Source organism: Lycorma delicatula, chromosome 1 (assembly GCF_047948215.1).
Source record: "Lycorma delicatula isolate Av1 chromosome 1, ASM4794821v1, whole genome shotgun sequence".
Taxonomy (NCBI): Eukaryota; Metazoa; Arthropoda; class Insecta; order Hemiptera; family Fulgoridae; genus Lycorma; species Lycorma delicatula.
Window position 1 is genome coordinate 255,222,408 of NC_134455.1, and position 16,449 is coordinate 255,238,856.

Here is a 16,449-nt window from a genome sequence, read left to right on the forward strand (position 1 = left end):
CCAGGAAAACTGACAGAGTCTTTGTTTTATGATTGAAATCTTTTGTGATGATATCTATTAAACGAGTAATAGCATTTTGGATACTTTTGTTTTCCCGAAAGCCATATTAATCAATATGAATTAGTTTGTGTTTACTTAAAAGTTAATTAGTGAGGATTAGAACGGCAAAGTCCTGGAAATGTTAAATTATTATTGAAATAGGTTTTGCTAAGCAGGATAAGATTTTTTAATACTGGTGTTACTTCAGCTGCTGAGTTGTTTTTTGAGATTTCATTGAAACCATAATTTCATTTTTATCGGAACGAGTGAGAGGATGATAGTACAGAATCAAAATGCTTATCACGATCTAAGATATTACCATTTTCATTCACTAACTTTTTCATATAAACGCGTATTTTACCTACTTCCGAAAAATGTTTATTTAAGGTATGTGGATTTATTTCAGTATTAAGTCCTTATGTTTAACATTCAAAATTTCATTTATACATTCCCTTTTTTTTTACTGCTTCCTTTAGATTGCGAAATTTTTTTATTAAAGTATTCATATTTACATTGTTTTAAATATCAACATTAAATACTGATATAAAAGTGCTTTAACACTTTAAGTTTATTTATAAGTTTTTTATACTCTGTTTTTAAAACAGTCTTAAACTGTTCTTTAGCGAATTTCTTTTTCTACATTAGATCACGCTTTCCTATAGACTTAATAACCCAATTGTTATGAAATTTTTCAAAGGTTTACATTTATAAGGTGTTATGTTTTTAACAGTTCATTTTTTATATGATGGAATAGTTTATTTGAAAAAGAATCAATTAGATCTTTATAGTTGTCTTAACACTTGACATTCCATCCCAATTTTCATTTTTACGATTTGTTAATATGTCGGTAAAATTAATTTTCTCAGTAAGCTTTGTATGAATTAATTTTATCTTATTTATCTCGTTAAAACCAAAAAGGAAACTTAAGCAATGATGATCTGTGGCAATGGTGTTGACTATTGAACCCAAAATCCTGTCAGATTCAATATTTGTATTTTTTTTTTTATTTATTTTATTTTTTTTTTTTTTTAATATGTTCAATCGTACTTTGACGGTCATTTCGATTTCTGGTAGGCTTATTAATGTGTAATTTAAAGCTATGTACGGCCAGGCATTTGCTGAAATATTAATTCGCGATATTGGTATTGATATGCAAATGCATGTTAAATCGCGAATCATGACAGTATTATTACATCTTTCAAAATTGTATAAACACTTAATAAGATAATTTAATAATTTTGTATTTAACTGCGAGCCAGTTCACATGTCTGTTCAGTTTCATTTTGTACAAGCCGAAAGAGAACGATGAAGTGCGATATAAGTAATGTCGTCATTTTCCTGTTTATAGACGTTTATTATTATCGAATTAAGTGCATACAATGATGTAGCCGAAAGAACATTGATCCAAGTACAGAACATAAAATAAGAACCCAAGAAAATGCTAAGTAGTAATCCTATTCATCACACAAAGAACACAAAAAAAGAAAGCAAACGAAGAAACAGGAAAATAAAAATAAATAAAGAGAACTAACAAAAATAAATAGCGAAACGAAATTAAGCATTTTAAGCGAAGCATAACATCCTAAGGTAACTGATTTTTCCCCAAATCTCGAAGATCCTCACAGATCTAATATGTACAGACGCTTTAGGTGCCTAATGTCCTCGCTGTTATCCAGAAGGTTAACAGCGAGCCAGTTCGCATGTCTGCTCAGTCTCATTTTGTATTTAGAAGCGAATCAGCATATCTCCTCGGTTAGCACGCCCAGATAAATATGTATCTTAGTATTTTTCGCAAACCATGGCGCTTCGGTTATACCTCTCAATAATTTGTTCTGGAATCATTGTACACTGTTCTGTAATCGGTTTTAGGAACGTTGTCTACAGCAACTGTTTGTTTGATAATGATAAATGCAACCCCCTGCCTAGCAACCAGTACATCTCTCTGAACTTAATGTTAAGTCGTTTCCGTTTCTCTCTGACGTGAATCCTCCATGTTAGTCGGCGATCTGCATCTCTATTTCGACTATGAGCTTCGTGTCGGAATAGAAGGTATCAAAATAGTAATGGTTTTGAAACCCAGTAAAACAGCCTACAATCTGTGTATGCAAGCTGATAAGACTATTGCCTATTTTACTGAAGATATTTGAAGACTACTTCTTCGTAGGTTATGACCGATTCTGGAGGAAGAACGTGTTACTCTTAAACACCAGTTCGGCTTCAATGGTGGTTACTCAACGATCGAACAAATACATGATGGTCAAGGTTATCAGCAAATACCTAGAAGAGAAGATGTATTTCTTGGCTGTTTTTTTAGATGACCAGCAGGCCTTTGATAAGGTCTTCCTTGTCTACTGTATAAATTGAAAAGGAACCTTTCTCAAACGTGTGTAATCATGCACAGCTACCTGGACGCATGTTTCTCCCAAGTGTATTACAGTCAGAAGTTATAGGTATTATTTGATACTGAGTCAGTGCTAGTCAAGTATTGGTTCTAGAGCCTATTTTATTCTCAATCTTCACGGTAGACGTCCCGACCAGAGGACATTACAGCATCTGCTGTTGACACGGCATTCCTGGCTGTGAATGCTGACTATCATAGCTTCTACTGAACTGCAAACTATGTTTTATCTGATTACTGAATGGCTATCTAAATGGAACATGATGGAACAAATGGAACATAAATGGAAAGTGAAAACCTTCTCAAAAGGTTTTCATGTTCCATTCTGGTGGGCAGAAGGTACTGCCCACCAACTCCACTGAATGGCGTTTTCATCTCGCATGGTAACATAGTGGGATAAGTGGGACTGCATCTAAAGCAGATTAAATTTATTTTTTTAGTTTTTTATTGTTGTCTTACATATTTACCGTTTTATTTTATATTTATTTATTTATCTACCGTTGCTTTAATATTCACCATTGTTCTTCTGAAAAGGTTTTTTAAACTCAATGTATACGACTGCCCAAAAAAGGGATGTAATTTATTTAGGGTGTATGTATGTATGTATATATGTATTTGTTCCACCGTAGCAGCTGAACCGATTTAGATGTATGACCCCGCGTTGGAGCGTTGGAATCCTTACGTTATTAGGAGTGTCATAGGCTATATATATAATATATATATATATATATATATATATATATATATATATACATAATTTAGTAGTGGAGATTAGGCTGTTGAAGCACAAACTTTAATGAATTGGATTAATAAACTGTGAATTACGAGCCTCTATCACCGTGTGAGCTGGATTTGAACTGAATGATTCGATTCAAGCGAATGAATAATATTACAAAAATAATAGAACTAATTTACATTAAATAAAATAAAATAATATCAAATAAATATAAAAAATTCTGTTCAATTATAATGCGCTTCCCGTGGGGACTGCGTGTGAGGCTAGAGGCTGAGGTGATGCGAGCACCTCGTGCGAGGTTAGATCAATCATCACCATTAACTGGTAACAAACGGGGTACCCATGGGACGCTGTTTTGGGAAGTGCAATAGAGTGCACGTATAATAATATCCCTGCAACCAATCTTCCGATTTTAAAAATTCAAACAAGGTAGGCCTATTTACTAGAACCAGAACAAAAAGAGAAATTTTTTTTCGGCAATCGTGGTTTTTAGTTTTTAATATTTGTTTCTTGTTTATATAAATGATATAAATGTACACCACGTTCAGTATTAGTATCAATAAATATATTTTATCTCTATAAACACACACTCACACACACAAACACATATATATATATATATATATATATATATATATATATATATATATATTAATGCTTTAAGCCAACATAAATTCAATGAACGATGTAATTTCACTTCTTTCATTGTTTAATGCTCATTTTAACTCTGTAATTTTCTGATAATTATGTTAATGATTCCATAGTAGCAATTTCCTTGGCAGTAATATTTGTTCATGAAAATATTTTTTAACTTTTGTGTGTTTTAAAACGGCAGTGATTCTAAATGTGCATGTTCTACAAAATAATTCACTCCAATAAGCTGTATACAACCGTTCCTCTCTTTTTACATGAAACCGTGTAGATAAATAAAACCGTGAAAAAAACATTTAGCCAAAGGGAGTAATTTTGTATAAAATACTGAATAAGTGAGTAAATAATCTATAAGAAGAAAAAGTTAAAAGAAATTCGTTATGAAAATTTAATTTCTTTCGTTACTAAAAAAAAAATTAAACTACATTACGTTTTCTTATTATGCAATATGATTCTCTTGTGCCCAATAAACAGATGCATGATCTTATAATAAAGTAACAACATAGTCATTCTTCCTTGTTGTGTGTGTGTGTGTGTGTATGTGTGCGCGTTTATATAAATTTATACCACACATATATAATTCATAGGCGGATACATTGAAGTAGGGAACAGCTCCATCCATACCCCAACTGTATCTACCTTACTAACCAAAACAACATTCGTGTTTTTCCTTGAAATATTTTCTTTTTTTCCATTTAATATTTTCACGTAGCATAATTACAAAAGGCCATAATCAGATAAGAGTCTAAAATTTATTATCATACGGGAGAAATATCACAAGTGAACTCGCGTGGATGTCAATTAGTGGTTTTCAGTTAGAGGTGAAACAACAAATGCAAAAATAAATTCATTACTTCCTTACTATCGTAACTACGTCCTCCTTTTTAATGCTGATCCAAAATGAAGACCTAAAGACGTTTGAAACAAATATCACTTTTAATTATGTACCTGACAAATAATGCTCACCACTTTAATACTTGATTTATAAACCTCATAAATTTAATGATCGCATGAAATAATAAGTTTTTTTATATCTATATGGAGACAAATCATTCTTTTGATCAACTATAAATCATTTAAAAATACTGAAATCTTTCTAAATTTGACGAATTAACATTATAAATCTGCCGTCTATTGACAGAGTTCAAAATATCACTGCACTAAAAATAATTTGATTTCTAATAAAGTTTTGTTTTAAACTCGATATTAAAAAAAATACATGATGTTACAAGTCGACAAAGTGAAGGTCATATTCGGAGAGTTTACGTACTACTGATGTATACAGTCACACTCCAGTGGTACTAGTAAAGTAATTGCTACTTCTGCTGTGAGATTAGATTCCTGTTTCAAAATTTATTATCTGTGTATGGAAGCATGCACAGGCATTAGGCTTTATTTATATTAATTTCATATTGATCAATTAATTGATATCATCATTTTAATTTCAACGTTTACTAAAAAACATCACTTTTACTTCTGCTTAATTACGGCTATTTTTGTATAAATAATGAATTCTATCTTTTGCCCTTTTATTTTGTAATAAGAGCTTTTTTTCTTAATCGGTGTACTTTAAAACACAAGGACGATGAAAATACATCGTACTAAATAAAGTATACACAAGTAAATAAAGTATAAATTTCTTACATCAAACGTTTTGGTTTAACTAATAATATTATGATGAAAAGAAATGCGTGAGTCATAGAATTTTGGATTAAAAGTTTAAAATAGTCGTTAAGTTATAAGAATTAAGCCATTTGTAGCCATTTTATTACTAATAAAAACAAATAAAATACAGTAACCTATCTTAAATGGACAACATTTCTTGTTTAGAACGGATTGACAAGCATGTCACTTTGTTCAGTAAGACTAAGTCCAGACTGTACGGTTGTGTTATATCTACATCTCTGTCCATAGGCAAACAAAATAGCAGTGCTGCACTCCACGAATATCAACTTCGCTTTGTCGAATTGTAAGTAAAGTTTTTGTAAGTAAGTTTAAAAAAAAACCCAAGTAAAATAAAAACCAAAAGTTGAAAAGTAAGTTTCTATTGTATTTATTAGATAATGGTCATTTATATTTAAGAGGTTTTGGAATCAATACCTCCTTTAAGCTTGTCAAGAGCTATCTAATATTTCTACATTGTTGTACAATTTCAAAGAATAATAAGCCAGAAATCTCTGTTTTCGTGTTTGAGTTCGTATTTATGTTCATTTGCGTTTGATAGTCAGTACCTTATAAGGAATCTTAAGATTAAACACACATAGGTGCAATGATGTATAATGAAAATAGGGTAAGATAAACAAGTGTAACTCACTTGCATTAACTGACATGTAATTGATCTACTGTTATACATACTAAAATTATAATCTTCGTACATATTTCGTTAGTTTAATTATTTTCCTGCTTAAGCTAGAGATTAATTATGAGGCCGGTTCTTTTTTCTCGCACAGATGCGTTGGCAAGTGAATATTTAATAAAGCGCCTGTTCAGTTGGCAGCATGGGATGAGTAATAGATAGATTCGTCGGGTAAGAACAGGAAGTGGGTAATCATCTCGGCTTTGTATGCTGATTGAATTAAATCCAGCCGCACTAATTTACCAATGTATCTTGTAGCTTTTGTGTACCTATCATTATAATGTTTATGATAAAGAACGGTTCGGAAAAGGAAAGACGTACATCGATAAGTAATAATGAAAGATAACTTAAGTGGTGCGTAACTATATTTAAAAACTATGTAATCGTTATATTACAGCGTAAAGTATCATCTCCAGCTAATTTAAATTTGATGTTTTTTTGTTTTTTTTTATAACGGATTTGTAATGGAAAGAAATGATAGCTTTTCAGTACATTATTAAACCATTATTAAAACCAGCTACCATACTGATCGGACGCACTTCTTTTAAAAGGCACCTTTTTGATATTGAAGCTAAACAATCAGATGTTTCATGTTAACTATCGAAGTAACCAAACATAAATCATAATGAGCTACACCTACTTCTTCACAAAATATTCGAGTTATTCAGTAAAACAAACCTGTTGTAGTTTTTAAAGAGAAAGTGTCAGTGAATAATACAAAAAAGGAGGAAGTTGTTTCACCGATAGAAGAGAAGAAAATGACATAAAAAGGTTATTAGATGATGCCACAAATAGCTTAACAATAGATTATTGGAGAAAATGAATTAGACTTGCAGAAACCCTTCTCAAAAAGGATTGCAGGACAACCACCAATAACGCAAAATTAGATTGTTTCCAAAGATGGGAACTGTATGTTACCATTTTAACTTATACGCTTACACAGTTAAAATAACGTAATTTTCAGTCAAAGAAACTGCACGTCCAACTGATATAAAACCCTTACAACTATTAACGAGGTTTTTAATTCCACACAGGAAGTGACCGCAACCATGTGTTCTGTATCAGTGCGTACTGTACAAAATGTTTGTCACATGAAGGTAATGAAACTGCATCAGCTCATTGCGGTTAAGGTAACCATTACTACAGTAATAATGTAAATTATAATTATACCAATTTTTATTTAACAAAAGATTCTTCTCTGCACGGGAATGCTACAAAATAACAACAGAAAAGTAATGAAGTAGTTCGATCGTGAATTACATGGGAAAACACAATTTTTCAGAATGAGACAATATTACTTTGTACGTAAATTGCCTTAAGCGGTTATTGAAAAATTTGATTTCAATTTTTGTGATTTGGTTATCTACTGAAAATACTATATTTGCTTATTAGATTTATGATGTATAGTTAATGATGAATGTGGTGATATATTGGAGGTTATTTTTAGGGATTATATACAAATATACATACTGCCGGTAATGCTGTGATTATATATTTATTAGATGTGAAATCATTTTGCGAGTGAAGGTCACGCGCTCTTTCCCTTTCCTTTGCCTAAGGTTTCTCCTCGTTCCGCCTACACCACAGTAATAATACAATACTGAATTTTTCCTTTTTTCTTTACAGACCAACGTTTCATCAACTATTAGTCAATTATTTCGCCAACGTTACGTATTATTAGCAACATATTTATAGTATTACTCTTGTGCGCTTAAGAAGTTTCAATCTCACAACTGAAACGTTTAATTTTACATAGAATATTTCCCTAATTTTCCGACATGTTCAGAAATTTGGTAATGGTATGGATAAATTTAATTATGGATTTTAAAACGGAAAAATTGGTAAAACTTTACTCATAATCTAAATAAATTATAATCTGAAAGTCAACATCACCTGAAATAAATTATAATTCTTCATCACCTGTTAAATCTGTCGTATTTTCGTCACTGTCATATTCTTGTAAGTTTCCGCAATGCATTGTAAATGGTCATCCCGCAACCCTTCTCAAAAAGAAGGGTTTCTGCGTGTCTAACTCATTTTCTGCAGTCGTCTATTGTTACACTGTTTATGGCGTCTTCCGGTAACCTTTTTATGTCATTTATTTGAAATACTCAAATTATCTCGATTGCTTTATACTGGCAGTAATAGTGGCATTTGAACGATTTCATGCCCCATTTCTGTTGCAATGTCGTCAAGCTCATACCATTTTTATTTCTCTCTGTGTTCATTAATAATAGACAGTTATTCAAAAGTTGTGTGCGAAAGATTGTGTGGTATTTTCTTCTCTTCTAACCATGAATAAAATTAATATAAATAACCATGAATAAATAATATAAATAACTTAATAGATTTTTCCGAAGATGGGCACTATATGCTGCCGTTTTAACTTATACGCTTACACCATTAAAATAATGTAATTTTCACAATGAAAGATCAGGCAAAGAGACTGCACGTCCAATTGATATAAATTCCTAATCTGAACTGGTTCAAATTGTATTACAAAAGTTGCGTATGCGGTGACAAACATGATGTAAAAACGTCTTGAAATAGACTATTTAAAACAAAAATTAAATTGAATAATATAAATGATAATTATGCCAGTTTTTTATTTAACAAAATATTCTTCACTGTGCGTGACAATAACAATACAAAAAGTAATGAGGTAGTTCGATCGTGAAATATATGGGAAAACAAAACTTTTCAGAATGAGATATTATTGTGTACGTAAAATGTCTTAAGCCGGTTATTGAAAAATTTGATTTTAATTTTGACATTTGAATATCTGCTGAAAGTACTGTACTTGCTTATTAGATTTCTGGAGCGTAGTTAGTGATGAATGTGGTGATCTGACCACACACGCTCCACGCTGCTGCAGAACGCGACGAGGGGGGAGTGGCAAAATGAGGAAGTCGAGTGACCTTGACCCGCAAGATGATTTCAAATCTATTATAGTTATCAATGATTAATATAGATAACTCTTTATGAAAATAATTTTATAATAACTGAAAACATACTAAACCTTCAAATAAAAATATCACGGGTCTGCAAAAAAATTCTTTCTGTTACATCCATTAAATAAGATGTGTCTTATAGTATATTTTGTGCTGATTTCAAATCTGCAAATTAAATGGAATACAGAGCAAGTTTTTATAACATGAATTTAAAGAAATCCTAGGTTTTTGTCTAATTATACAGCCTATAGTATAATATTATTTTACTTAATATTTTAATAATAGTTTTATTTTTCTCCTGTATTCACCCTCTAAAATCGCTTTTCAGTCTCTCGTAATAATCGGCAAGCATATTTCGGTTCCATTTTTCCTGGTAGCCGGTTTCCATTATTGATATATCCTGATGAAAGCGTTACAACGTTCATCACTTACATTGCCAAGTTTAAGTAAAAAAGATCCAAATGTGAATGCAATATAAATCTGTGCATTATAATGTAAATGTGAGACAAATGTGTGATGCAATGAATGTGTAAATGAATGCAATGAAAATGTGTATATTTTTGTAGACACAATGTATCCCAGTTTTTTATAGTTTCAAAAAATTCAATCATCTATTTTCCATAACTCTCAGCCTTCATGTTGTCCATGGATGATTACTATATTTTGAAACATTATCCATGCTGCTTTCTTAGATTCATTCAAATTCATCCAAAATATTCATTAACTTATAATGTGTAGTCCAATAGATATTTCTTCTTTTTTAAGGTTTCTTCTTTTCTCTTAAAGTACAAAACCTTGGCTATTACGATTCATTGCTTTGACAAACGTTTCATGAAACCAAGTTTTTTGTGTCATAGTGGAAGATGCACACAATTCGGATTCACAACAGCTTGACAAATGAGATTATCAGCAAAAATTTCATATCGTCATATAAGTTCCATTCATTTGTGATCCATAAGCTAGAGTAATTGATGATTTCTCATTTCCATTGAGAAGAAGGACGACTTTCAAACTCGTTTTAGAGGAATCTATAAACAAGCCCCAATCCGTTGGATAATGATGCTGTCCTTGTAAATTCAATAAAGAATTCCCATCAATGCAGTACGCTACATTATCTTATGAGAATAACAGGCACTTAGATTTTTGCTCCCTAACATTGAAAAAAAATGTTTTAGCGAAACTTTTGAGGAGGTTCCAGTCTCTTACCGTTAGGTCAGTAACTTTGACTACATTTTAGACAAATTATGATCACTTTGCTTGAGTAATTTTGTGGGGTCCACTCTTTTCACCTTGGAAATCTGGATCCACTTTTTAATTACTGTCTAAATTACCATAGGCTTCTTCATCGTCAACAATTTCTTCTTAAATCCATGTTTCTGACCGTGAATTATTGGATGGAACCACTTCTACCGTCCAGTAGAATAGATTATCTATTCCAATGAAATAGGTCTTGTGGTTGAAGGAAGAATAGTATATGCAACAGATTTCTTGAATGTTCTTGTGGTATGTTTGACCTTTGTGATTCAAAAGTACAGTCTGTTCAATCATCCTTATGCTCTTTCCAAAGAACAGAAATATGAAAAAGGCATACTCTTCTCACTAAGGCAGCTGCTTAATAAAGTTACATAAAAACAGCAGATATATGGGGCCCAAGACTTGTCCTGATTACCTGTTTTACACCCAGAATAGAGTTCGCATGATTATTTAACCAAAGATGTAATATTTCTTCTTTGAAATGTTACTTCTTTAATGTAAAAGATGTAAGATTAAGTCTTCACCGCAGACTTAACAAAAATTGAAAGAATGATTTATATAAACTATAAGGCATTTTATGTAATCTCTAATAATACACAAGCACAATAAATAAACGTCTATCAAAAATAGTTGGAACAAAAGACGAAACTCTCGATGGTTTACACGTAAAAATCAGAATTTCATAGCCTTTCATGTATAGAGATCCAGAATGAAACTAATTCTCTGTTCTGAGATATCCCACAGTTAAGTAGTAATTGAAATGGCTGTATCAACTATATCATTAATAAAGGCTATTATTTCGATCATATTATTATGATAAATTTATTTTTCTACGAAGTTTAGAGTCATAGTAAACAGTTAATATTGTTTACTATTGTTTATTTTCTATGAAGTAACATCATATAAGTCACTCCTCGAAATTATTCCTTTCTGTTAATATGTTCAGGCAATTCATATTTCATTATTAAAACGTTGATTCAAAACAAATCTTTACAAGTCTTAATAGAGAAAATAAATCGTTTTAATGATTGTAATTTTTTTTTAAAGTGGCAATTACAAACAAAAGAAGCCCTTAGGATAAATTTTGAGGTGATATTTGTATTCAGTTTTAAAAAATATATTAGAATACACCAAAATTATCTGTGTAAAAAAATTCTGGTAGATCTCTGTAATCTCTGTAAACATTAAAACGAGTCATTAAACTCGGACGATAGCGTAGCAAACAGACAGATACTCTCATGAAATTTCTAAAAATGGTGTAAACCATATTTTAGGGGTAAGATTATGAAAAACCCCATTAAAACCGTAAAATTTTTATTGCAAACAATATTCTTCTCGTAAACTTTATTCTTGTTAAGAGATCCGATTGTGTGAAAAATAAATGTTAAAACTATTTTTTAGATTGTTTACTGGGGATCGTTCTAGACTAGTAGAAAAGATTTATGAAAATAATTAAAGGAAATACTCTATTAAAAGTGTACTTTAAAGGAAATATTCTATTAAAAGTGTACTTAAAAGATAATAACTGTTTTTTTTTTGTTTTTTTATATTAAAATATTTTTTTTCATTTAACTTTTAATAAAATATCTAATCATGTATAATGTCTTCTTTAAAGTTTGGATCTGTGAGTGATTTAAAAAATAATTCAGACCAAAGGGCTAATCTTTTTAAACTAATTCCTTTTATTAAATGTTATTCCTTATGTTAAAAATAAAAACAGAAAATAATAATAAAAGAAACAAAGTTTGTTTCTTTAATAAACTAAATTATGTACATGAATTAAATCTTTACTCTTTTTTCATCATAATCCATAAAGCAAACATAAAATTCTTCTAGTTAACTAGAAGAAAAGTTTTATTTTATAAATTAAATTAATTTATCCGTGAGCACTTAAATCATCTCTCACTGAGGTATAGCTTAAGCTGACAGGGACACATTCTTTTCATTCTGAAATTTAATTTCACTTCATTTCATCTTTTTAAATTATTCTGATAAAACATTATTTAAATTATTAGCTTCATTAGTCTAATTTTACATTTTATACCTTCATAAAAATTCTGCTGATAAGAATAATTATATTTTGAGATTCATTAGGTGAATTTATTACAATACTCCTTTTAATATTACTATATTTGTCACTTTTATATGGTTTCTCTTGAGAATTTTAACCACAGATAATCCTAAAGAGAAATTTTACCTCGGGATAAAACACCAAACTCTTATCAAGAATCAAGGAATCAAACTTCAATAAAAAATTAGTTTCGAGGTTATAACTCGAAAAATAAGTATTTGAGTTATTAATAGCTATTATTTACTGTGGCTAGAATTTTACACAGCAATGATTTTAGAAAACGTTGTGATGACGGTATTGGAGTATATCGTACGGGTGCCACAATCCTTGTAAAGTACTATTATTAAGTATCCTAAAGTATTATTATTATTAATCCTTGTATTAAATATTATTAATAATTCTAATAGAAATGCTTGATAAAAGTTATTTCATTTTGAAGGAAGAAAATATAAAAAGAATTCAAATATAACTTCATGAAGAATCAGAGAACAAATATAAGTAGTCAGATCAGATATGTGAGCTGTGAAAAATCTTTACTCGCTCTTAGAATATGAAGTAACAACACTGTTTTTCATCAGAAAAACATTAGCAATAAGATACAATATAGTGCCGAAGATGTGCTGCAACTGTGTTTTACAATAACTCAGTTAATCATGAAGACGACAGTTGGTACTAAATAAGTACTGATTATTGAGATTTATGATTTTAGGATTATTTTGTTATACTTAAACACGCACACCAGCCCGGGTACTAACATTTGAAATTCTCGTTTGATTTCAGTTTCTTTGAAATTTATAAGACTTAAACGTATTATTTTTATTTTCTCAATGTTATATTTCCTCGTAAATACTGGACTAGAACACATGCGGTCTTGTAGATCATTAACACTTCTAAAGTAGAAAAGTTGAAAATATCCAGACGGTATTTTCTGCGTTCAAACTTCAGTGCCAGGAAATAAATTTAATCGAAGTCTTATGACAAAAATAGAGTGAATGTGTGATTAAATTAAAAGTAACAATAAAGCTCTGAGTATATGTGAATATACATTTAAATATTAACAAATATTGTTAAATGTTGATCGATTTGCATAGTGAACTGCACCATCATTTGAACCTAAAAGGTTGAGCTAAACCCAACCTTCCAGAGAGCAACAAATGAACTATATACTGCCCGTTAGGTGTCATAACTACAGTACCGTAAACTATCGAATGTGCGCACTAAACACACTCGAATTTGACGCTGCCATTCTCAAGAATGAAAAGCATTTGATGCCGGAAGTACAAGAAAAAAATAAGAAGTGAAGTGACCTTCGTTGTATTTTTTACCGTGAAGAATATATTGTTGCATATCAGTTTGCCATAAAACTAGCCGTATAATAAACATCAATATCTACAGAAGGTTATACAATAATATTGATTTTTAATGACAAACCGATTCAAATATGTTTTAAAATTAAAATCATAACGCTTAATTCGATTTTGCATCTTCAACATTGAGGATGCTGTTACGTTTTCTGTCATCAGCAAACGTTACTGCAGGGGGTTTACTGTAGTAAGAAAGACATGAATTCAGGATGCCATCGAAAAGTGCTATCGAAATATCTAAACTAAGTTCGTTCATTAAGAGTAAGCCGTGTTAAAAAGCAATTGTAACCGATTTTCCAAGTACCACAAATGTTTTTCATGCGGCCAATCTCCAAAAAAAAAATTGGGGCAGGTAATGTAAAACAACAAATGAATGTACCCTTTTATGTGAGAAGCGTGAGTTACATAAAGTTTACCAACTCGGTAGGCGATGATGTATAGTACCATCTCAGTTCAGTGCACATCGCATTCAGCTCTACATAGTAACGAAAACTAGCGTATTGTTACATATTTGTTGTTAAGAATTAATATTTTTAATTATGAGTCCCAAAAAAAAGGCACAGGTATTTCCAATAATAATAAACATCCCATTCTAGGTTTTCTAAGAAAATTAGGGAATAAAATGGTTTCCTGTTGTCTATTCCACCGATTCAAAGTCCTTTTGCGTATCAACATATGAAACCTATTTCATTGCAGACGACATTCAGCCCTACAAGTTATCATTTATTAACTAGCAAGTCATTTATTGACTAGTAGTCATTTATTAACCACAGGAACTAGATGTCTAGCGAAGACAATTATGATTAACTCCGCATGTACTTCAGAAGCTTTATATGCGTCTGTCATAGGAAAGACTAAAGAAATAGTGCTCCTTCCTGTGGAGAAACAATTTTTTAATACAATTTCTTCAATCAGTAGGTTTTTTTTTTAATTACTGTAAAATTACTCCTCAATCCTTTTTACTTATTGTATTATGAATATTACGAATCTAACTGTTCTTTTACATTTAACACCTTGATATATACTTTATTCTTCAGTGGTCCTAAACATTTTATTTCGCTTATCGCTAACCTGATCATGGCGAACTGTGCTTAATTTAAACTGATATTGAATGCAATGCTGTCCAATTCCAATACACATTTAATAAACTAAAATTTACATTAAAAATATTAATACGTATATCTGACAATAGTTAGCAAAATAAAAACAAAAAAACAAAAACAATATTTGGCAAAATAAAAATTTTATACTGATGTCAATGTTGTTTGCAAAAAATAAATTACCATCAAATTTAAAATTCTGCGTAAAAGGTGTAAATATTAGCGTTGTATTAGGTACTGCTAATAAAATATCATTTAAGAATTAACCCGCTTTGTCACTAACTGTAAACATAATTATATTTTCCTCATCCGAAATAACAAGATAGATAAATCAAGTGTACGAAATGTCATGACTGTTAGAATAGTCTATAACATCACTCACAAAAAATTTGGTTTAAATATTACTGATTAATTTATTGAAGTTTAAACAAATAGTAACAGTTTTTTTATGATGATTAGTAAAATGATCTGTTCCTTGCAAAAAACTTAAAACGTTTAAAGGATAATTACTACAGAGTTTTACTTTCGAGAGAATTACGAAACATATTAAAAATCTGTAAGGGAATCATCGTCAGTGTAAAATAAAGTTTTTAACCTATTTAATTAGGATAAAACATGTGTTCTACCAAACAACATATACTGTATGAAAACGAAAATATGAAATAGAATTAATAATTTTCAGCGCTGGAACAGCCTTAGGGATCATTCCTAGTCTATTACTCCGCAAGGAACTTTCTGTACTAAATGTTATCTGATGGCCATGAATCATAACTAGCAGAATAGGTTTCATAGTAAATAGCCTGATATGGATTTGAACGCCCAAGTACACCCTTTGAATTTTTAGATTTTAGCTTTAATGAAGTGTGTTATCACTATTAAATTAAGAAAAAGTTTAAAACGATGAATTCATAATATTTTTACGAATTTATAATATACCAGTTATAATAATAAAGAGGTTAGGCTTCATTGTTATTTACGTGTTATAAAAATTAAGCATACAGAAAAAGATTAGCATCAAAATACAAAATGATATCTCGTAAATTTACTCATGAAAAAATCAAAGTGTGTAAGAAACACTATTAACGCATGCAGACCACACCCAGCCATCAGCGTTATAGCGGTCACCTACAAATTTAATTTATTTATAGGGTAAATCTTAACAAACAGGCTTTTAACCAAAAAAAAACACGAAATTTTAAATTGAAATACATTAAAATAAAACACATAAAAAATACACAGTTTGGTACCTGAAGGAAATTAATTAAATGTATGATAAAAGTAAAGGATTAATGATTGAAAATTGTATTAATTATAAAAAATAAAACGATATTTTTTTTTCAGTTTTGCTGTTTTAATTGCATTTCATCGCCTTCCATACGTAGATAGGGGATGAAACTTAGCTCTTACTACCAAATGGTGGTAAGGATTGTTACAAATTGCAGTAGAGAACCGATTAGGAAATCATTGGCTTAACCAGTTGACCTAATAGTACTTACTGCTTAATTTTCCACAAACTACACTAACAAGTA

General features: G+C 30.4%; 1 protein-coding gene across 5 annotated transcripts in view; it reads left to right on the forward strand.

The window, feature by feature from the left end:
* The window catches only part of Oamb (Octopamine receptor in mushroom bodies), a 553,519-nt gene that overhangs the window by 466,237 nt on the left and 70,833 nt on the right, over window positions 1-16,449 (forward strand). The window lies entirely within an intron of this gene.